A 23414-nucleotide genomic window follows, 5' to 3' on the forward strand; every position below is an offset into this window, starting at 1 on the left:
GACCCGTGTGTGTGTGTGTGTGTGTGTGTGTGTGTGTGTGTGTGTGTGTGTGCTGGTATTTTAGTGTGTGTGTTTCCTGTGATGTTAGCCAAGGATGACAGCCTTGTAGGGCACCAGAGGGTTTCACACCGCAGAGGTCAGCGACTACTTTTATTCGTTCAGCGATGACGAGGTTTTGCACTTAAGAGCATAACACTCAGGTTTCGCCGGGCAGCGCAGCGACGATATTGACAAGCCGCTACATGACTATGTAGATAGCGAGAAGTGTTAATTAGAGAAAGGAAAAAAAAAAGCTTCCTCATCTCCCTGGTTGATGACTCAGTGGCAGTCAAAGCCATGAAACATTTTTTTTTTCAAAAGCTGTCCTTCGCAAGAAACAATGGAAAAGTATATATTTTTTTACTCAGGATTTCAATTAAACTGAGTGTGAGTCTTCTTGGCCTTATTGCACAAGAGAAAAGTCAGGATTAATTCAGAAAGAAAATCATTAATCTTTGTGACACATCCAGAGTTCAAGTGGAAAGCTGGTGCGGAGGAGGTCTTATTCGCATCCACCCTGTTCCGTCTGTCCCGCTCGGCGGAGCCTCCTGGCCCCAAGGGGGTCTGCCCGCTAGCGTGGCACACAACTTGGCGCAGGGATCCGCAGTGCCGGCTGGTTGCCGGGCAGAGTTCACATCTATTTCTGTCCGTTGCGGTGCATTTTCTTTCTTTTTTTTCTTTTTTTTGTCGGGGTGGCTCCTCCTCGGCAGGAATGTCAGCTATACCGATAACGGTGTGCAGGAACGTTAACGTGCGCTTGCCGAGGCGCTACCAGAGAAGCCCGCTCTCTTTCTGTTTATAATGAGCCGGGCCCCATAAACAGGCACCATCACCTGCACTGCCTGGGCATGAGGAAGCTCATTGGTATTTGCATAAAACACAAGGTGTACAAAATGGTATGCCGTCCCTCCATCCGATATGGTGTTATTATTTGCATATCATTCCCTCCCTGGCCGATGTATTCAATGTATAGAATGTAAATGTCTGTAGGTATCATTGTGAAACTGTTTGTAGGTATTGTTCGCTTCATCTGTTGAACATCACGGCAGCATATTTACAGTGAGCCAGAAGTTGTTAGATTGTACTATGCGCCTGGACGACAGGCTTATTCTCTTTCATATTGCCACGATGCTGCAACCATGTAATTCGCTGTCATTATCTATTGAACACTAGGGGAACAGTATTGACCGAGAACATTAGACGTCGTGTACTATGGCAATTTTTGCTGCCGATTCCATGTCGAGCTCTGCTTTTCTCCAACGACAAAATAGGTTGTTTAGATTCAAGAGATGGATTTGGTAAATTTAAGCCAACTAAAACTGCTTGGTCAAGGTTAGACAAGGATCGTGGTCAGAGGAAACTAGTATTGACTGTTCTCACGAGACGGTCAAATTCGGAGACAATGTGCAGGCAGTTATCCTTCCAGTCTGGTTTTCCAATTCATCCCTACAAACAAACACAGGACTTTTGTCCAGGAGACCGCTGTTCGTGTCCCGTGCCAAACTTGTTAAGTTAAGGTGCCATTTTTTCACGCAAGTCTTTGGTCACTTGAGTCGTTTGTGTGGTTAGTCACTAGTCACGTGATTTGTTAGTTTGTTTAGTTTTATCAGTCACATGACTCACGTGAGATTGCGACTTGGCGTGAGTCATTAGTCAAGTTACCGTCAACTAAGCTCTTCCTAAACATAACTAAGTGTTGTTTTTTGCCTAAACCTAACTTCCTGTGAAGCGCTGGACGAGCTGCTGCATGTGACGCATTGGTGTGAGAACGTGTGGATCTCGTACTACATTTTATTTTGTCATCACTTTTTATCTTACAAATTATTGTCATTGTATCTTTTCATTGTCTTTCAATTGTATTGATATAAATGCATCCTATTATTGTCATTTTATATTTTATACGATAAGTGCTCTTATATGTGACTATTGCTTTTACAGCTGAGCTGATCAAAAACATTTCATTTTTGGGGTGACCCATATGCTAAACTACATATGACTAACAATTCTAAACTTGTAACATGAATTTCCACTGTCATCACGTGCTGTAGCGTTACGACAGTGACAAACATAATCAGACCAAAAATACACTAAAGTACGCGAGCGAATGTCCGAATACTTTTGGCCACATGTGTTTTGTCATTTGGTTGAACCGGTCCTTTATTTTGGGTCCTATATCCAGGCTTTTTCTCTCTCACTTATGCTTATTTTATTTTTTTCCACAATGCTGCAACCACCAAATTCACAGTCAATATCCATTGAACACTGGAGGAGCATTACGGAGTAAGCACATTAGACGTAACAAATTTGCTGTTTTCTGCATGTCCGCTCCTGCTTTCATCCAGCCCACTGTTTTTAATAACGGCATCATCTCCATGTCACGTCCCACATTACAGTGCAATTTGTCCTGATTCGAAGTGTATTGTTCGTTTGGCGGCGACACGCAGACCACGTTGGGATGTCGTTAACACTGTCAGATGGCATCGCTTTTTAGCCAGTGTATTTGTGTGTGATGTGTCCTTTTGGAAAAGAATGTCTATGTGATTTTCCCTTTTTATTTTGTGTTGCGTGTGTGTGTGTGTGTGTGTGTGTGTGTGTACATGTGTAAGCGTGCACGTCCACTGTGGGACCGAGCTCTCCTCTGGATATGCGAGGGGCGGTGGTGGGGGTGTGTGATGGGATACACTGCCGCTGTCGGCCATCCTTCTGAGATAATGTCATAATGGGGGGGACAGCTGGCAGCTTCGTTTCCTGTCGGCGCACATTTTCTACTACATCAATAATGAGTGCCACAGCCCAGCCATGAGCGCCACGGCTCAGTAGGCGCATGACTGTATTCTCATGTGTCCTCTCGTTCCCCTTCCCCTCCCCCTGTCTGCATATCCTCCCTCCCTCGCTTATCTTCTTCTTCTTTTTTTACCTTTTCCAATTCATCTGTCTTTTACCTCCTTCACTCTTTTTTTCCACCTCACCATCTCCAGCCTCAAGTATGTGTTATATCAATTGTTTCCTCCCACACAAATCTGCTTGTCCTCGTTGCTATTCGCATTTCTAGATACCTTTTTCATGTGAAATGAAGCATAAAAGCAAGCGAGGTTTACTGTTTCTCAAAACATGGGCAGCGTTGTGATATTAGAAGAGGTTTTCAGCAACGCCCAGGTAAGTTTTTGGTAAATATTGCTATATTTCAGGGCATATACAATGAAGCTCCCATTATCTCACATATAAATAATACGACCTATGTTTACGTGCAGCTCGACAGGCCTCCTCCAGCCGTCATGCAAATGGAGAGCCCTTAATTCTAATTACGAAGGATGCTTGAAAGCCATTGAGTAAATTATCCATTTCTGCTTGAATTTAATTTTGTTGCTCGACTAATATTTAATTTTAGGGGTTTTCTAGTAGAATTCTGCTCGGCTTTCTAAGTTCTTGTGAAATATGTGCTGTCATGATTATAAAACAACATATTTACGAGGTGCACAGTAAACTGGAGACCGTTCTGCTCTCGACATGTTTTGCTATAAGCGGTAAGGAAGTGATTTCGAGGTAGGCAAAAGTGACTTCCGTTTGTCATTAGGGACCAATGGTTGGCATGAAAATGTGGCGGTCAAATGTAACTTGGGCTTTCATGAAGACACACAAGCTGCTATATGTCTTTCAAAGAGCATGAACAAAACGAGCGCAGTAACAAGAAACTCCTCACATGTAAAGACTTCGACTGAGATGTTCTGGGATATATATCTACACATATTGCTATTGAGCCAGGAAGCCTTGTAAAGTAGCATCACACGGTGAGTCATTTATCAAGTTGCCAAGCAACAATCTGACAACATATGACCACTGCTGCTGGAACAATGTCATCCTAAATAAAAGATAGACCTCGGTAGGACCTTTCAGCTTAAATCCCTGTGATTAAATCTGAACTTTGACACACAGAGACATGATGACAGTCAGAGCTCCCATTTTGCACCAATCAGCAGAGGGAAGCCCCCCCCCCCCTCCACACTCCAATCTGATGTCATGTGTAGACCATGTATTGGCTGTTCGTTGAGGCGGCGTTGATGCATGGCAGAATTGAGAGAAACTGTTAAGCATTTTTTTTCAGCTTGAGATATCTCGACTGACAACACAACTGAAGGAACACATCAGTAGATAATGATAACATGTTACGATAACCAAACGTAGTAAAAGTAGTATTTTGTCATGGTCACAAATGAGTTCTACAGTGTGACGCACGCACATTCATCAGTGTTGTGATTGGTTTATAGACATGGCAATGTCCGTCAGTCGGCCTCCGCCACTGTGGTCCGGACATATCTCAATGATGGTTGGATAGACTGATAACATATTGTACAGACATTCATGATCCCCAGAGGATGAACCATGCCAGGCACCACAAACAGGTCTCAACAATGTCATAGCTAATCTTTAAGCAATTCATCAACTCTTTTTTTTTTTTTTTTTTAATTAGTTTTATTCTTTGCAGTAACTGTGAGTCATTCCTGTTGTTAGGCTGTTTTGCGTTCTCTTCCAGTCTTTTAAGTGTTTCAATCTTGATATGTGTCTGTAAAGCACTTTGCGACTCGGTTTTAAAAAGCACTTTATTCAAGTAAAGCTCATTATAATTACTATTAGCCAGTCCATTGTTGCAACTTTGGTTTTGGTTATACCAGGACTGAGTAATGACCTGGCAGAATCAGTTTTTTTTTAACAAAAAAAAGAAAGAAACACTCAATATTCACGCCTTCCAAACACAAAAGTGTCAGAAGGAAATAAAACTAGCAAGCGGGCATGCAAATCCTCCTTCTACTATAATTAAGATAACAATTGTTTGAACAACATAGGCCGTGGGTGCCAAATCAAAACGCTAGTTGCAGTTTTCCAGCATGACGGTTCTAGTATCCTGCTGCTAGCTGGGCTGGTAGCTTTGCTGCTGTTGCAGATTGAAGGAGGGGGGGGGGGGGGGACTTTGAAAATGTTAACGCAGAGTGCAGAAGGAGATGGAACCAGCCAGAACCTTCTGGAACCAATGGAGGCATTATCGAGAGTCAAACATCTGGTGAGTTAGACTATTGTTAGGCTGCCAATATATTTCACTGGTTGTCTTTATGTCTTTTTTCTTCCTTTCATTGAATATTGGATACAGAGGCAGTCATGTGGTTCACTGCTGATGTGATGGAGGTGCATCCCAGACACGGTAGGACAAAATGTGTAAAAACCTCCAGTAACATTTGATGGTGTTGCAAATCGTATCTACTTATTTTACTTTTGTAAATGGTTTTGTTAGCAATACATTTTTCAGGTGAAGTCAGCATTGTGGCCAGGATTCCACTATCTTTCAATGTATGAAATGAGTCGTACTTTCTTTCGAATTCAGCCACTGTAAGTATTCATTAAATGGAAGTATTGCCTGGTGACTTCTTAGGAATGTTTGTTTTGTTGGAAACTCAGAATTCTTGACGTTTTATCGCATTGCTGCATTCTGTGTATTTATTTGAGTTTGGAGCCCCGCTACATTAAAAACTCAACATATAGCTTTAGTATGGAGCGTGCTCGTTATCCATGTCCCTCACATTTTGTAATAAGTCATAAGGAGCGTTGTCTCATCTTGATCAAACAGCTGCAACATTTGTTTCAAGTCCCTTTGAGTTAACATTCTGCTGCTGAACATAGTAGCTCTCGTCTGAACTGCCTCTCCGAGATAAACACAAAGCCAAATCATTCTGCTAATATGCAGACCTGATGTCTCATATTAAAATTCAACAAAACCCTCGCTGTGGAAGCACGCTGCAGAGAAATTTGAGCATTTACACGACTTGCAATGCGTAAACAGTGTAATAATGACAGCCACTCTGGGGTGCCGCATTCTGTGATTTCAAACAGCATTTCACAGCCACAAAAGAGACAAATATTCACACCAAGATGGCAGTGAAAATCATCTTAATGTTGTGTAATGTTTTTTTTTTAGTTTCTCAAGACAACATATTTTTGCAAGAACTTGCAGTTCCCAGCATCACTGCCATTAAAGTGAAATTTTAAAAAATGTGGTCGTTGATATCGCACGTCGACGAGGCATGAGTGACACCGCGGAGAAAATAATCAATTGTTCCCAAAATGCAGAGCCTTAATTGAGTCGACTTTGCATCAGACACTTGCGAGAACTTTTTGATGTGTGTCTGGAGGCGTCGCCATGGAAACGGCGCTCTTAATGCCCAGGACATGACCGAGCAATCAGACCACTTAGGCCGGCGAGTCTGAAGGAAGGTGCTTCTTTGGCTCCCTCTCCTTCCTGTAATTCGGTTACCACTAGGCTGTCATTTAGCTCCGGTAGACTGACAGGGCTTTAAAAGTAAGGAAGAAACTGCAATTACCCTGGGAGGACTGCAATAAAAAAGGCTGGAGCCATCAGGCCACTTTCATGTCTACTCCGACACGCGAGAAGTGAAAGAACGGCTCCGCGTTCCGCATCACTGAGACTGAAGAAAGCGTCCTCAATCTTTTGATTCCTTTTTTCTTTTTGTTCTCCATATAGAACAACGCGCCGCATTTTGAGGCCATTAGATGTGATAAGACTCTCGTAGCATCATCGGTTGGACCGCATGTCATGTATATATCAGTGTGCTACACATCAAATGCAGCCAGTATCTGGCATTTGATAAGGAACTGATTCAAATACAGAGATGCGTCTACCCCGCAGGCAGTTTCTGACACATCCTGTCCAGTTGATGATATTTTCTTTAGCAGATTTGTTCTTTGGAGCCTTCACATCACAGACTGGACCTTTCTAACTTCTCGCCGTGTAGCTGTGTTTGACTTCAGTCTGCAGTCTATTCATATCAGCGTTTAATCCGCGGTGGCAAGCCACGGCAGGAAGATACGCTTGGCAACCGATTAACGCGTCTTGTGTGAAAAAAAAAGAAGAGAACTTTTGTGTCAGTACTCATTAAAACTAGAGCATACAAACATCATACGCATCCTGTTCAAATAAGTAGACCTTACTCTTTATAGTGCTTGATGTGTTTGATGTCCGATGATAAGACGAATCACCAGTAAATCAAGTTGAATTTCATCCAAAAAAGGCTTTCCTTATTACTTCAGATCTGGCATGGTAGTCACATTTTCTTCAGTATCAGAAGTAATCAGGTTTATGTTCTTTGTACATACAGTACAGTCACATGATTGGACTACAGTGCCAGAAACTGAAAACAGGTTCATCTTTAATAGAAATGAGAAACAGAAGGAGGGATAAACTGTTTCTGGAATATTGAACCCAAATCATATGAATAAATGAATCAACTGTGAAACACAGTAACTGAATAAATAAACTCAACTCATTATTATAAAAATGCTATTATGATTTGATTGAACACATTTCATTTCATGTATTTTTTTTTTGCGCTGTCACCATCCTTTCACGCTTAACAACTGCTGCCAGATGCAGCCAAATGTCAAACCAATTCTGAAACAATTAACATGTTGTGTTATTGGTTTTTTTTTCACAAGTAGTAACAATGCCTCCATAAAGGGAGTGATGACTGAGGAGAAAAAAAAATAATAAGGGCAATAATTATCATGATTATCTAGCATTTTATTCCAGAAATACCCTTACAGACACAGGCTGGTGTGTAATTACCCAAACAAAGAGTTAACTTGCTGAATGAGCGAGAATCTAAAACAAAATGATCCTCAGATCACCTCATACTGCCGCAATAACACACAAAGTAAAAGATTTTTTTTATTCTTATCATCGTGAGGGATAACGAACTGTTCTGACAAGGACATCCAATATGCTCTATTAAAAGTCTGACGAGGTTTCAATAGGGCATGCAGCTAGGTATTAGTATTCCAGATCGGTATGAAGATGCCCTGAGACAGTTCGGCTGTATTAATGAATATCTGTATTTCTCCATAAACATGAGGATTTGTCTGTGATGCCGTTGTGGGAAGATAGCTGACTTTACCGAGGACAAGAGGGATCCCCGAGGTCTTAAGTCCTCGGTCACCTCATACCATCCGCGGTCCATTGTGAGTGCCGTTCCCACTGATTCCCACTGTGGGGGGGGGGGTTTGATTTTGCAGTCAGGTCAGAGAGGGCCTGTTATTCTACATCTGTCAGCTTTAAATTCCGTCCGAGTACATACCAGGATACAAATTGAGCTTGCCTGCGTGCGCTTGGCTCAAAACCTGTGTTCAGTCGTTGGGTTCTGCCAATCAGTGAAATGTAATTTGGAGTAGAACTAGAGGGAAATGTTACGGGTCTGGTCCAGAAGAGAGAAATGTAAAATCTGAAAATGTACCATAAAAAAACAAGGCGGCGTGTCTGAATCTGTTTCAGGAGTGTACAAGACCGCGTCCAGCTGGACCGAGTGAGCGATTGATCGTTAAACTTGCAAGGACAGCAAAAAGCAGTCAGATTTGCCACCGGCAAGCTGACCGCCACTCTCAGCCAGAAGGACTCTGGAGTGCTAGTTTGGGCTGACACTTGACTTGGCCGGGAGCAAGGTGTTAAAAATGACACAGCTCGTCTATTTATTGTCTCCGAGCACGAGAGATATCTTTTCGAAAGACACAACACCTACCAAAGTGTGTTTACTTGAGTCACTCCCGTATCTGATGTTTCTTAACAATACGTCTGCTGCGGTCTGCAGTCTGCCAGCTCATTAGTCAGCTAGTCACTGGAGGACAGGCCTGCCGGGCTCGTCTCGACGTTTATTTGAGCAGGGGGAATTAAATCATGACAATGATTTACCTCCAGATGAAACATCCGCAGCGTTGTCGACTTGAAACTTCAAAATGTGAGGTTCCCTTCATCGTTTCTGTTCGGGAGGGTTTGAGGCTTTGCATAACACCTTTTGAACAAAATAATAATGTGACAACAAAAGGATCGTTCAACATGTCATGAAAGCTAAGGATTAAGACCAATTTTGTTACAACCTAACTAATGTACATGGGAGAGACAGTGTGTTGTTTTTGTTGGCGTGTAGAAGAGTAGTCAAAATTGGCCAAAAATTATCTTAAATAGTTTGATCCTATGAGTTTTTTTAAGAACAACTATTCTGATTATCAATTTGTGTGCATTATGTCCGTGACACCTCGTCCTACTGGCTGTGACACTGGCCCTTTAAGTGTCCAGCATCTGTAACTCATGTCCTGCAGCTGCTTCACAGTAAGGTAGTGCTGTTTGATTTTGAATTAAGAGAACTCTGGACTTATTAAATATAATGCTTAGGAACAACGAGTTTCATTCATGTTTTTTCAGCCACAAATTAATTAAAGGATTTAAGGACATGGCAGGAGAAACCATCAAATTCCGAGAGTAGCTTCATTTTAAAGTTATTTAAAATCATTTCAAACAAGCAAATCAAAGCATAAAGTAGACACATGCAGAATCATAAAAAAAAAAAAATACTCCTTGGTTTTAATCAGACAAACGTGGGGCGACTTGATGACCACATACTTAGCATGTAGAGCTCTGCATGTACTCATACAGTTTACTTGGATCATTTGTGCGACCTGAGCTGAGCAACAGAAAGGAGAAGGTGATGCACAGATGAGGGAAGGAGCAATAAAACGAGATAAGAGAACAGCTCGTAGGCGAGAGACAGTGACGGGGAGCCTGGCGGTGCATGGAAACACATTGCTGTGGGCTCGGACCAACTGCTGTTCAAAGTGCAGTAGACTGGGCTATTTTGCTGTTAAAAAATTCTGTCAGGTTTCAGACCCCCAACTCCCCACCCCCCTCCCCCGAGACCACCCAATTCTAGTTGTGTAACCTCGTATGTTAACAGCAGTGCTTTGAAATCCTGCAGTGCCCCTGTCTGAAAGCCCTCAGGTGGCACAGGAGTCATTTCATGGTTTTGAACTGAGATGTATAACTGCAATATTTAAAAAAAAAAAAGTTATGCGGGTCCAAGAGGACCATCACTCAAGCTGATTTTCGATAGATCTTCCAGTCGCCGACAACAGAGGAGCAATATTTTGTACTCACATCGACACGTTGCTCATATTGTACATTGGTGTGTCATCCATCCATCCATCCAGCCATTCATCTGTCATACACACTTGTCTATCATCTGGTCATGGAGTGTCCCAGCATGCATTGGGTGAAAGGCAGGGAATAAATGATGTTCATGTTTTCACATTAACTGGGTGTGAACCAGCAAAGTGCAGTTCTGTTGTTCTAAACCATTTTGTCAGTTCACTCTTGTGTATTTTCATTGTGCAGAACTTGTTACAATACCACGCAGTGTTTATTTCCTATTGGGAGATTTGAGCAAATTGCTATATTGCTGAAGTTCTGATAAAAATAGCGTGTGATTGTTTGCTTCTGTAATAGCAGCCAGAAAGCTTCCTGTGAATATGCATGTGTGAATGTGTACGAGCATGACAAGTGCCATTACTCACCGTGTGTGTTTATATGCATGTATCTGTACGGTACTTGTATGCATATGCAGGTTTGCGTTCCCAGTGCCATCTGTGAGACAGAGTGGGCGGGGGGGGGGGGGGGGGGCGGCTACTAAAGGCAATTTGAATACTGTTGCTCTATTACAACAGCAATCACCAAGAGCCACCTGATGAAATATTTATCAGGGATTTGAGGATTCAGGCGTTTTTAATTACCATTTGCCAACCAGGCATCTCGCACGGTTCACTGTGGCGCCGTCGGTCCTGTCAGTCATTGTTTGCTTGTCTCCTCTGCTTGCAGCGACATGTTTTGTTCTGTGTGCGTTACAAGATGAGGAACATGATAAACTAACACAGGAAACTTATTGTGTTTTTGTCTGATTTCATAGCCAAAAGCTTGGTTTCCCTTAAATTACAGTAGCTTATAATATGGCGTAGTACAACACATAAGTTAATTCCAGGGGACAGTTTCATAAAGTCCAACTTAAGATAGACATCTAATTTCATCTGTTGCACAAAGCTGTGTGCTAACAGCACAGACAGTGCACATATATTAATGCTCTGAATTCTGACTTTAGCGTCTTTAAGTGGAACCAATTTGCTGTGAAAGTGGGTATATTGACAATCGTCAAAAAGAAATGTTTGCCTTCTTGGAGAATTCATTATTTACACTTACATTTTACTGTGAAAATTCAGTAAAGCGAGTATGAGTAAAAAAAAATAAAACGTCAACAAATGCAATTCTGAGCTGAGACGCTGTGATTTCTTAATATGGCATTGATGTGTATTCTGCTGACTCATCAGTCAGTTACTTTGGGCAAACGAAAACTGCCTAGTCATATTCTAAGATCAATAATATTAAGATTAGTCTAAAAGCTCTTTGTGAAAAAAATCCACAGTACATTTTTCTCCAAGGGCTTTACAGCCTTTAGCATATGACCCTATTCATCCTCAGACCCTCTATTAAGATTAAAATAATGTCTCATATGCAAAGAAGCGCAGTTACGGAATCATACTGTAATTACAGAATACATAAGGACTTAATTCAATACAGAATGAGAATTAAGATGGCACAAGCTGGTCAAGCTGGAGATCAAAGGAGGTTGAAGGAGATAACAAAAATGTTTTGGTACGATTCCTGCGATACAATAAAGAGCATGCAATTCAATTCTAATAATATTATTTAGGTGATGGTGTTATGCAGTTGATTTTAAACTAATGAATATGGATTTATAGTCTTAGCTGGGAGATGAAATATTTTGTATCAAAGTAAATGAAGAGAGATGAAACGGGCACCGGACTGCACTTCTTGTCAAACAATGGAAAGATGATCAAAGGAGTTATTTGCCACAGATTGTCTGAATCCCACATGACTGCATTGCTTCGCCGCTGTCGGGTTTAGTTCCATTTGCACAACCTCTAATTGAAATTCAGACTAGAGATGTTCTGGCCCCTAAGGAACAGTCTGGTCAAGGTTTCTCGGTGAACAGGTTCTCTCTCGGGGGGATTCGCTCCGCCTTGGGCGTATGCAAATCTGTCCCCTTGGGGACTGCCTGCAGCGACCTGGATTTTCCCGCGATTACTCCAGCCCTATGGCTAATTACCTTTTTCAGATGAAAACATACGCCTCCTCATTAATTCAACACTCCACAATCTATCATAATTACTGCCAAATAAGTTGTTGTTATCGCTTTAATTTAAATTAGTGGCTGCTCCATGCATGTGTGTGCGTAGTAAAGTAAAAGAAAACGCACCCAATGTAACCTTTTACTAGTTCGGAGTGTGTTTTTTTTTAAAGCGCGCTAGTTCTAAAGATTCTACATTCAAGCTATACTTCTAAATCAAAGTTTTGTAAACCAGATATATGATATTAATGTTTTGTAAATAGCAGGACGATACATTTTTATTTTAGTGTGTTATGGCATTCAATTTGAAAAGGTCACAAAAGTCTCTTACGTGCCAGCCTGGACTTGTGATACTACCCAGTAGCAGCCCGGTCTCCCTAACAGGGCGTCAATTACCGACTCTTGGTCAGCGTCTTGACACAGGACACTCTTTAGCATCCCTATGAGACACACCGGGCTTTCAGCTAACTCCAATATACACCTATCTGTGTCATTATTAGACCTAAGAAGAAGAGAAGAACGAGAAGTCCTCTAAAGGCTGGTGGTGTATGGGACAAACAAACAGGACTCTGACTCAGGGGACCTGCGGTGTGTCCTTATTTTAAGCCAAACCATGATGTTTTTCTGAACCGTTACTTACTTACAGCCACCGTTTCACAGAGATGGCTTTCCACAACCACGCCTTACAATGTTATACAATGTTGTTACAATGCCCATAAACTGTGTATAAGAAGTGGAGTGGACGTTGTCATCATGACGTCACCCATTGGTTGGTGGACTGCCGTTTTGAAGCCTCATGTTTGGCAATTTGGCCGTCGCCATCTTGGATTACGGCCGTCGCCATCTTGGCTTTTTGCAACCGATGAACAGAAGTGACCCTATTTGGAGTGAGGAGGAGTGACGTAGGGACGCAGTATACGGCTCTGGTAGCGGCAGTAAACTTAAAGTATTCCCCGCTTTATGGTCTATTTTACACTAAATGGACCATAATTTACTAAATGAACATCATGCTGTATTGAAGAAGACTTGAAACTAGAGATTGAGACCATAAACTCATGTTTACAATGTTTACTGAGGGAATGAATCAAGTGAGAAGTAGAGTCATTTTCTCATAGACTTCTATACAACCACATGCTATAAGTTATCATTAAAAAATAAATTCTAGTCCTCCCAGTAGCTTCTGACGTTCTAAAGCTTGTCAATAATCTTACAAGGATAATACCCCGTATACCACCATATTGCATCAGCAATCGTTTGTTCAATTAAGTGCATTAATGCCATGTTTTCCTTTTAAATTGAGGAGCAGAACTATAGGACTACTCCTCAATTTACTCCTCAATATACATGTGTTATATAATAGAACAGTCAGAGGCATCCATGCAATGCATCTCCCTATACGTCTCCATCTCCCCTATTTTTGCTTTCCATCTCCCTCTCCAATCAAATGAGCTACCAACCGCTCAATCACTGCCTCACTGCCGTGTGCCAGAGGCCGACGAGTGGGTGGGGAGGAGCGCCTCGCCAAGCAATGATTAAAACAAACAGGCATTTCACACATTTAATTCCGAAACGGAATGTGTTGATTCGAGGAGCCGGATCTGCGGTGAACTTCGACTGTTCCTGATCCTCGTCTCAACTTTTAAAACGATCACGCAAGGGGTGAAAATCCGCTGAGAGCCAAGAGAGAAAGACAGAATATGATTAAGCGTGAACGCCACATGCTGCGTTGAGATGTTGTTTGTTTGCATTGGTGAATATCTAGCTTTGTTAAACTAAAAAGGCCATCTGTGTCCGAATGCTGTCGAGGCAGTGTGCGGTGAGTCAGGATGGGAAGCAGATAGGGAGAAGGTCTGCGTATCGGCTCTGGCTGCTGCCCAGCTCCCTTTGACATGTCTTATTAGTCAGGTCTTTAAAAGCCCCGGCACTGCCTTCCCAGGCACACTCCTGCCCAATATCCCTGATTAAAGTGCGACTGACGCTCCCGCTGTAGAGCCAAGCTGGCCACACAGCGTTTGTGTCGGGTCATGCTCATTACTCAGAGCACACTGCCAGTGCCGCCGCGACTGGAGGCGGCACATAATGCGAGACACCGACTGGCCGAGAGATTTGGGGACTTTGAATTCCATGTGGGACGGCAGAAATGGAACTACAAATTGTTCTCCTTTGACACAACCGTCATTCTGCCTTCTTAATATGCGCTTGGGCACCAGGGAATGGGTGAAAGAGATTTATTGTATAAGTGGAGCTGGAGGCAATTGAAATGTGTTTGTTCAGCGTGCCCTTACTTTGATCATTTGCATGCATATAGATAACATAAAAATAAAAAAGGACATAGATGGTTTTGTCTGCACATGGTGCCTGCTATAGGGTTAATTTATTCTACACTACCCAGATTTAATGGATGGCAACTAATAAATATAAAATACAATAATTGTTTAGTCCTCATAATGTTTTACCTCCTGTGATTAATATGTGCTATTCCTAAAAACTAGAGCGTCAATTTCTTTTTGCATCCAGAGAAGGCAAATTACTTTTTTTTTTTTTTTTTGTTGCCTAAGTTGCGCCTGAAGGTAATAACAACACCCAGGGCAGCTTGTATGTAGCCTGAGAGGTAGACCCAGGGCAACAGATGACAGAAAATCACTCGCTTCTGCTCGTTGAACTGATTGCTGAGAGAATCTACAATTATGATAATCAATTCACCACTTGTGATGAAAAATCCTGCTTCCAGCATGGAAGGATTTGTTTTTTTTGCTGTTTTTATTTAATTACAAATGGAATATCTTTGAGCTTTGAACTGGTGGTCGGACAAAACAAGCTATTTTTGTAATATTTTGAAGGTTTTTAACTTCTGATTTCTGTTTTAAATATAGTAAACTAATAATCGAGGGAAAATATTTAACAGTGATAATAATCATTAGTTGCAGCCCTAATCTGCACTGACAGCAGTGAGCCAACATGAGACTCTTAGAAAAAAAACGAAACGTAACAACAGTAAGCATGTACTGTACACTGCAAGCTCTCCCATTGTTCACACATTCCCAGCCCCCGCGTTCATTAGTTGCCGTCATTGTGTGTTGTGCTGAATGCCTGTGCGCGTGTATGTGTGTGTGTGTGTGTGTGTGTGTGTGTGTGTGTGTGTGTGTGTGTGTGTGAATGCAAACCAGGCTGAAGAACGTGTCGAGCATTGAGTAACATTTCACGGTCCATTTGCTGTGGTCGGTGGAAGCTCTACTGTACGTACCGTCGAGTGGGAGGAGGCTGTGATAAGCCGACGCTGGGCACCCATTGGTGCGTGAAGGGGGGGGCTTCATCCTTGTTCTCTCCTTCTCCGTCTTTCCCCAGTTCTTTCTCTCTCTTTCCCTTCCTCTAAACCAGCTCCCTAAGTGGAGTTCTGCATGTATTTACTAGTGTGTCTATCTATCTGTGTGTGGTAAATGTGTGTGTGTGTGTGTGGGTTGTGCCAGGGACCTGTAATCAAGAGTCACGGCACATAAAGGGACCTGCAGTCATTAAGGAATTAGTGGGAGGCTAACGGCTTGTTTAGAGAATCAATTAGTTTAAAATGTGGACATGTGGGCTCATTTTCACACACAGCTCTACGAGGGGAATGTCAAGGTTGTACATTCTGACTCTGAAGTTAACTGACCCTTTATGGCTCCGCGGCTATCGAAGTCCTGGGAGGCCTCTTGAATCCAGTGGAGGTTTGTCTTTGAGACACAATGAAGCAGCAGTTTGAGCATGTTCAGCTTCCGCCATGTAATCTAGTTATGGGTGAATTGGAATTGGGCAGGTTACGATTTCAGGAAAGATTTGGGATTTGATCGTTTAAAAGCGGGCATTAATTAATGAGCGCGCAGCGATCCCTCAATTTGCGTTGTTGCATCGGGACGCTGAGGGAGGAGGAAGAGTGAATCAACTGCAGCCACTTCGACCGCGACGGCAATTTTTTTCGAAATGTGACACACGAGAGGAGACATGCACTCGCACGCTTGCACACACAGCTGGGAAGTCTTCCTCTTGGGATGCGCTGTCTGAAATCAAACCGATGGTGTTTAGCTTCACACCCCCTCAGACACGTCCACGCGCACCGCTCTGCTGAAAACCTGACTGGTGGGCTCCGTGTCATTGACGCCCGCCTGGCAACATCTGTGCCGACTACCCCCGCATGCTACTGCTGCGTGCATTTGGAAACACGCAGTGCCATGCGTGCGCACACACACACACACACACACACATACACACACAGGGGCACTGTTTGCAGAGGACGTGTGATATAGTTGTTTCAGTTTTAAGAGTGAACTTGTGAGCTTATGATTTCACAAAGCATGATGAACCATTTGATGAGCAAGAGACATCTGTATATACAAGTACATATTTACACACCTTGAATATATGCTATTAACATATGGCATTTTGCAAGCTGTAGCTGTTTAGGATGCATCACTCTGTCATTGTTTCACTGAACTATAGTCTGCTGACACAGGTACAGAACAATGCTGTATTTTTAAATCTCTTTTGTCATGTGTTCAGTTTTGTACTGTACATGACTATAAGTTGGAATTAACCACCATCACATCCACCACTACAACTTCTACCACCACTACCATGACTAGTACTACTACTATCACCACCACCACATCTACCTCCACCACTACTATTACGACCACTATTACTACTACCATCACCACATCCACCACTATTACTACTACCCCCACTACCAGTACTACTGCCTCCACTACCACCACTACTAATACTACTACCATCACTACAACTATTACTACTACTACCACCACCACTGCTAACAGTACTACTACTGTCACCAATAAGTAGCAGTACTACTACTACTACTATCACATCCACCGCTACTACTTCTACCACCCCTTACTTCGCTATTACCACCACTACCAAAACTACTACTGCCACCACCACATTAATCTCCACCACCAATGCTACCACTACTTATACTACTACCACCAAAACCACTATTACTACTACCACCACCACCATCACTAACAGTACAACCACTGCCACCAATACACCCACCAATACTATTGCTACTACCACTACTACTACTACCAGCACATCCACCACTAGTACTTCTACCACCCCTTAAGAGTACTACTGCCAGCACCACATCCACCTCCATCATCACTACTACTACCACCACACCCAATACTACTACTACCACCACATCCAATACTACTACTACCACCACAATCACCACTACTATTGCTAATACTACCAGCACATCCACCACTAGTACTTCTACCACCCCTTAAGAGTACTGCTGCCACCACCACATCAGCCTCCATCACTACTACTACCACCACATCTGGGAAGCTGTGGCTCAGGTGGAGCTGGTCGTCCTGTGTGTGAATGTGTGTGTGAATGTGAATTAGTAGTATGCTACTAATGTGAATGTTTTATAACATATATAAATTGATGGTATGACCAATCTGTACCATTTCTTTCTGATCACACATTCAATTCAAATGTATTATAAAGCAATGTAATACTAATGTGTTATTTCATTAAGCAATATGCAAGTAAAAGTGAAGACAAGACAGTAGTGGAAGAGGAAATCATTTTGTTGTGGGTGGAAAAAGCATGGAAGAAACAAAACCCAGAGCTCAGTGGGAGCTGAAATGTATCCCCAGTGGCAGCAAGTACTTTGTACAACAACACAGCACTGTGGGTCATGGTGATACTGAAACAGTTTCAACAACATAAACACTGGACCTTTACATCAAATATGCATCACAGCTTACTTTAAATATAGATGGACAAAAGTGATTCTTGGTAATATATCTCTAGACTTCTACAAAGAGGACTAGAGGGATGAGAATTAGACATAGAAAATAGTAATTAGACAGTTCTTTCCAGTTTCAATAACGCCCCAAAATGAAGAGTAAGCCTTGAAATTTGTTTATATTTAACAACGCAATATGGATAAACATATACATGCTGAAAACAATGTTATAGAAGAATAACATCTTTAAAAACGAGTGATTTTTAACAATGTATGAAAATATATTTTGGGGGAAAGACAGTGTGATGTCCACAGAGGCAGACAAAAAAAGAACACAAAATGCTTTAATAACGAATTCCCAACTTGATTCATGGGTGCACAGACATAAAAGGCTGATCATTAATGAGAATAAAATCAAAGTTACATTTAAGTGGGAGTCTGTTGCACCTCTTCTTCACCGTGTCGCCCTGCTGTGTGCCACAATATGGTGGGTTGAGAGGATCAAAGTGTTTGGCCGAGAGAGCGGCGGACTTTTGAACCGTGATGCTCCCAAAGCCTGGGGAGGCATTAGCATGGTCTGCCTGTGGCACAGTTAGTGTCTCCTTAGCTGCTCATGAAAGCGTGAATGCAAAAAAAAGAAAAAAAGAAACACAACTTCGGAGGGCCGCTGGAACGCTGTGAAAGAATGAGTTTATGGGATTTGGGTCTCCTTTTAAGAGACTCCCCTTGCAAATTAGAGCTGCTCTGAGGAAGAACGTAGAAATATCCACAGATGGAGGAATTGTATAATCAGGTTTTTGCAGTCTCTAGTTAATCAGGCAAGTGTTTGTGCACAGTGGTACTCAGAAGTGTCAATAAACAGAGAAAAATATGAAAACAACAGAGTCTGTGCTATGACAATTTGAGTTGAACAGCACCTTAAAACTGTACCGGCAACAAAACATCACACGGCTGATATTTAAACATACAAAAATCAAAAGAAGTCTCTCAGATGAAAGCCAGATTTAAAAGATGACGCTGATCTGGGCGGCTTAATGTCCTTGGGCAGGTTGCTTCAATGCATCGGGGACAAAATGGCTCTAAGGTCACTCTAGTGTGTTCAGGCAATTCGGAGATAAAGAGGCAGGATGCCAGTCATTGTCAGCCGGAGCACAACCAGGTACAGGTGGCAGAGATCCAAAGAAGCAGTGCAGCATTTCGAGTTGAGTTTTTCTTTCCTATCTGTCTTTCTGACAGGTGGAAGCTGCAGTAAACAACACAGCATATAGGATGATGCACTCGCACTAAGGCTCTCGCACACGTGATACACATGATCAGCTACAGAAATTGCTTTGGAAGTAAGCCATTGTTGTCCTATGGAGGTGCAAAACCTAAATTCAGCATTGCTCCCTTGCTCAGATTGTGTCCAGAGGTCAATCCATTTCAACTTTGACCTTTTTATAGCTGGTGATCTTTCAATGCATGCTTGCAGTGACAGCTGCATTGTACATGGAATACTTTAAAATGTGCGTATCAATCTTGCGTATCTTCTACTCAGAGGGAAGACTGCCAAACTGCTTGGGCCTTCTTCTGTCTTAAAGAGCCAGTGCGTAGCATTTAGGTTGATCTATTGGCAGAAATATAATAATAATAAGTATGTTTTCTTTTGTGTTTAATTATTCCGTGATTCTTCACAGAATCCACAATGTTGCATCGCAATGTTTTTACACTCGCTCTAGATAGGGCCATTTGGGGTTTTTGCGGTTTTTTTTCCATTGGCCATCGTAGTTCTCGTACACGCTTTGCGTACATGAGAGGCTCCAACTGGTTGCAATCCGCCGCCAAATCCTGCACACTGACCTTTTTAAATTGAAATACATAATTAACGTCTTTTCTGCTACCTGCTGCATAGTGACATGGCCGTGTGCTACACTGCACTATGCTCTGTACTCCACCTTGCACAGCTCTTCCCCGTGACCAACACAGATAGGGGGCTTTAAGTGATGTTGGATATTGCAAAGTAAAGACACCACATGAAGCAATCATTCCCTAAAGACATAACAACCCGGTTGAAGATGAACCAATTTGTCAAGCATCAGTAAATGCTATGTCAGACCTACTTTTTTTTTTTTTTTCCACACAGTGGCAACAGAGACGGGCGCCCATTCAGAGCTGAATATGTAAATGATGTGCTCAGTGCTAAACAAGCCTGAAAGCCACAGATTTAGTGAGGGAGCCAGCCTGCGTCATTGTGTCTTTATGCTCGGATGGAAGGAGCGTCTAGACCTTGTGACTGCCAGGAGGTTCCTGCCGGGGGGTCTCAAGTTGCACTCACAGGGGCTCACCGGTACAAAAACAGAAGAATGTAAAGTGTCCGAACAAAGACACGCCCGCGTGCTGATCGTTGAAGTCTTCGATTCAGTTCTGATTTGCAGTTATAGGCTTTAAGGAGGCAGAAAACGGAATGATATGAGCTTTTACGCCACCCTCCTCTCCTCAAATTTATGCAGAAACCACCCTCTGAATGCAATTAAGCATAAATGTACACAGCCAACATGTTTTCCAGTTTATTTTTGGAAGCAGATAACCAGAAATCAAATTATTGATAGATGAAATATTACAATTTAGAAGGACCTTTTTTTTTTCATGTGGTAGACACTAAACATTTATCTGGCAGGAAGAGGATGTCATTGGTGGATAAAGGGTCAGAAGAGCCAAGATTAATATCTCAGTGAATAGTAATGGGCGGCTCACACACTGAAGGAATAGGCCCTGTGATGTTTTCACTCTATGAACAAAAAAACACCAAAAACTTCTCAACATCATCCATTCCCACCCACACCACGTATTTTTGTTATAGAACATTTGGAAAATAAATTGAATTGTCTGCTGTATATTTGTTAGTCTGACCAGATGTTATCCGTTCCCATATTTGGCAGTCTCCACAGTCAACAGACTATCCAGTGTGAGGAATTAATAATTTCCTAATGCTGAGAGGCACAAAGGGAGGCCGATGGCATTCCTAATGAGCTAGCGGTTCCTCGTAACTACACGGACGGCCGGTGAATATCAATAGCACCTTTTTGTTCGCGGAAGCCGCCGTTAATGAGCGTTTTGCGTCACTGACTTTGTCCGACAAGCCAAAAGTCAGGTTGTCTGATGTCGACGTTGCATGTTCTTTTTGGAGCTGCACTGAATGTTGAAACGTGGAAGCGGATTGTCCAACTGGTACATACAACTCTTACAGTATCTATCTCTTTTTCTGTCACGCTCAGCCCCTGCTCTCTTCCGCACGTACAAATACGCAACAACACACTCAAATCACTCTCTGCACGATGGGCCAGATTTGTGCCCCGACAATGTGATAGAATCCACTGGATTTAATATGGGTTAATTGATCCGTTGGACCTGTGAGCAGAGCTGAGGTGGTTGTGGTGGTGTCAGGGTTGGTGAAGGGTTTAAACTGAAAGGGGAATGAGGGGAGTAATCCACTGAGTGCCTGTAATGTAATGAGTCAGCCGCGTTTAATGGGAGTCCATTTGAGGGGGAACGAGGTATGAACTGAAGGAAGGCGGTGGCTCTGGAGGTCCGTAGCTGGAGCTGAAAGAAAAGCCTGGGGTTGGAGGATTGAAAGCTGGAAATTTAACTCTGGTTGCATACATTATCACCAGACCAGATGAGCATACTCTGAGCAGCTGTTTTATCATAGAATACGCCACTACAACTTTGCTGAATTGTAATGCAGCATTGCATCATTGAAGCGTGTTGCAGTAAACGCTTGAGGCAACAAATAACACTTTTTTTATTTTTTTTTTTATCTAAAACAGAACTGGTGTTAATGCGTTCAGAGTGGCTTTATCTCAGCCCCGCGGTTCAGGGTAATTCCTGAACCGCCGAGCTGCGTTAGCCCAGTCTGTTTCCATTTGACTTTGAAATCCATGCTCGCTTAGACACACACTCACACAAACACACACTATTCCCCTTTCTCAGCCAGCATATATCTGCATTTCATTGACACAGTCGGCCCTCTTTTCACAAATCCTGGCATGAGTTCTCTCAAGTTCCCTAAAATAGGATTGCTCCACTTCGAATGCCATTATATGATAAGTATAATAAATGTACAAGGATATTGGTGACATGTTTTCTGGGTCGCACGTAGCAGTGATTCTCTTTTTTCTCAGTCCACTTGGTTGACTTTGCTTTGCTCCTCTGGGACATCATTTGTAGTTCCTTTGGGATCACTATTAGAGTATCAGTTCACCAAATTAAAAATGATATTTTCTTACCTTTGGTAGCTACATGGCAGCTAGTTTTTAACTTCCGTAGTTTCAAGGTTTTGAGATCAGTGCATCTAAAATAACTATTCTTCAATGTAAACTGTTCAAACCAATGTGTGTCTATTAACCAAGTAAACCAGAGGTTTGGTTGCTTGAGAGCTTTTTGAATGTAATTTTCAATGATTTGGAAAAGTAAGTGGACGTGGCCACCGTCACGTCACCCATCGGTTTGTTGAAGAACGATTTGAAGCCAGGAGTTTGGCATTTTTGCCTGTTGCCATCTTGTTTTTCGGCCGTCCTCATCTTGGTTTTGGCAAGCCAGAAATGACAGGAGAAGACTCAGTACAACCAAACTCTGAACAAGACATTTTAGGCGATCAAAACAATTTAACTGGTAGCGACCTGTCAATCACAAGGTGACCACGGCCATAAGCACACCCTGCTTTATGGTCTATTTGACTCTAAATGGACCATAATTTATGAAATAAACATCATGTTGTATTGAAGAAGACCTGAAACTAGAGATTGAGACCATAAACTCATTTTACAATGTTTACTGAGGTAATAAATCAAGAAAGTAGTAGAGTCATTTCTAGGCCTTTTTGTAAATAGGGTGACCTGATTAATAGGGAATCTCACTTGTGAATATATATATAATTTTATTTTTTTCTCAAGATCTAGTTACCATCAATGGTTAAGGTTTAAAAGGAAACCTCAAAGATGTGCAAAGGAGACGGTGCAGTTGTGGCACTTGCTCTGCCTCCAACGCCTCCTCAAGTGTCAGGAGTTATATTATTCATGTCTTCCTTGTTGGTGTCAAATCCGCAGCTCCCACTGTTGTCGTGCGTTTCTTGTCGCCTGCGTGTACAGACCTGATGATCTGTCGCTCTGCACAGGCTGCGGCGTTTAATCCAGGTCAGCTGCCATCTTACCCTGCTGTTATCACAGCCTGTTAGAAATCTTTTAATTGGCCTCCTTTCTTTTTTTTTCAAGCGAATAAGTTTGCGATTTAGTTGGGCAGACAGAGTGTCACAAGAGCCTCATCTGTTTTGTTTGGCACGGTATTAAGGTTTTGGGGACGGAACACGCGACCAGACGCATAGCCAGATGTGACGAGTGCTCCTGGCAGGGACACAAGTGACATGGCACCGGAGAGAGAGCTGCGGGCTTATTCGCTCCAGCTCTTGTGCAAACGGTTCAACCCAAAAGAGTAGTCATAATGCAGCGCGGCCTGTGTGTCATTCATACGTATGTGCAAACGCACATCTTCTTATTCAGTCGGCGTGCAGTGCAGGAAGTGTAGGAGTGAAATGCTTCTCACTTCTGTAAAAAAAAAAAAAA

General features: G+C 42.4%; 1 protein-coding gene across 1 annotated transcript in view; it reads left to right on the forward strand.

Annotated features, from left to right (window-relative positions):
* LOC137868916 (leucine-rich repeat transmembrane neuronal protein 4) overlaps nucleotides 1-23414 on the forward strand; it is a 103843-nt gene that overhangs the window by 74269 nt on the left and 6160 nt on the right. The gene's annotated exons all lie outside the window — the stretch shown is intronic.

This window comes from Cebidichthys violaceus, unplaced genomic scaffold (assembly GCF_023349555.1).
Source record: "Cebidichthys violaceus isolate CVI_PGR_0920_01 unplaced genomic scaffold, fCebVio1.0.p SCAF_12, whole genome shotgun sequence".
NCBI lineage: Eukaryota > Metazoa > Chordata > Actinopteri > Perciformes > Stichaeidae > Cebidichthys > Cebidichthys violaceus.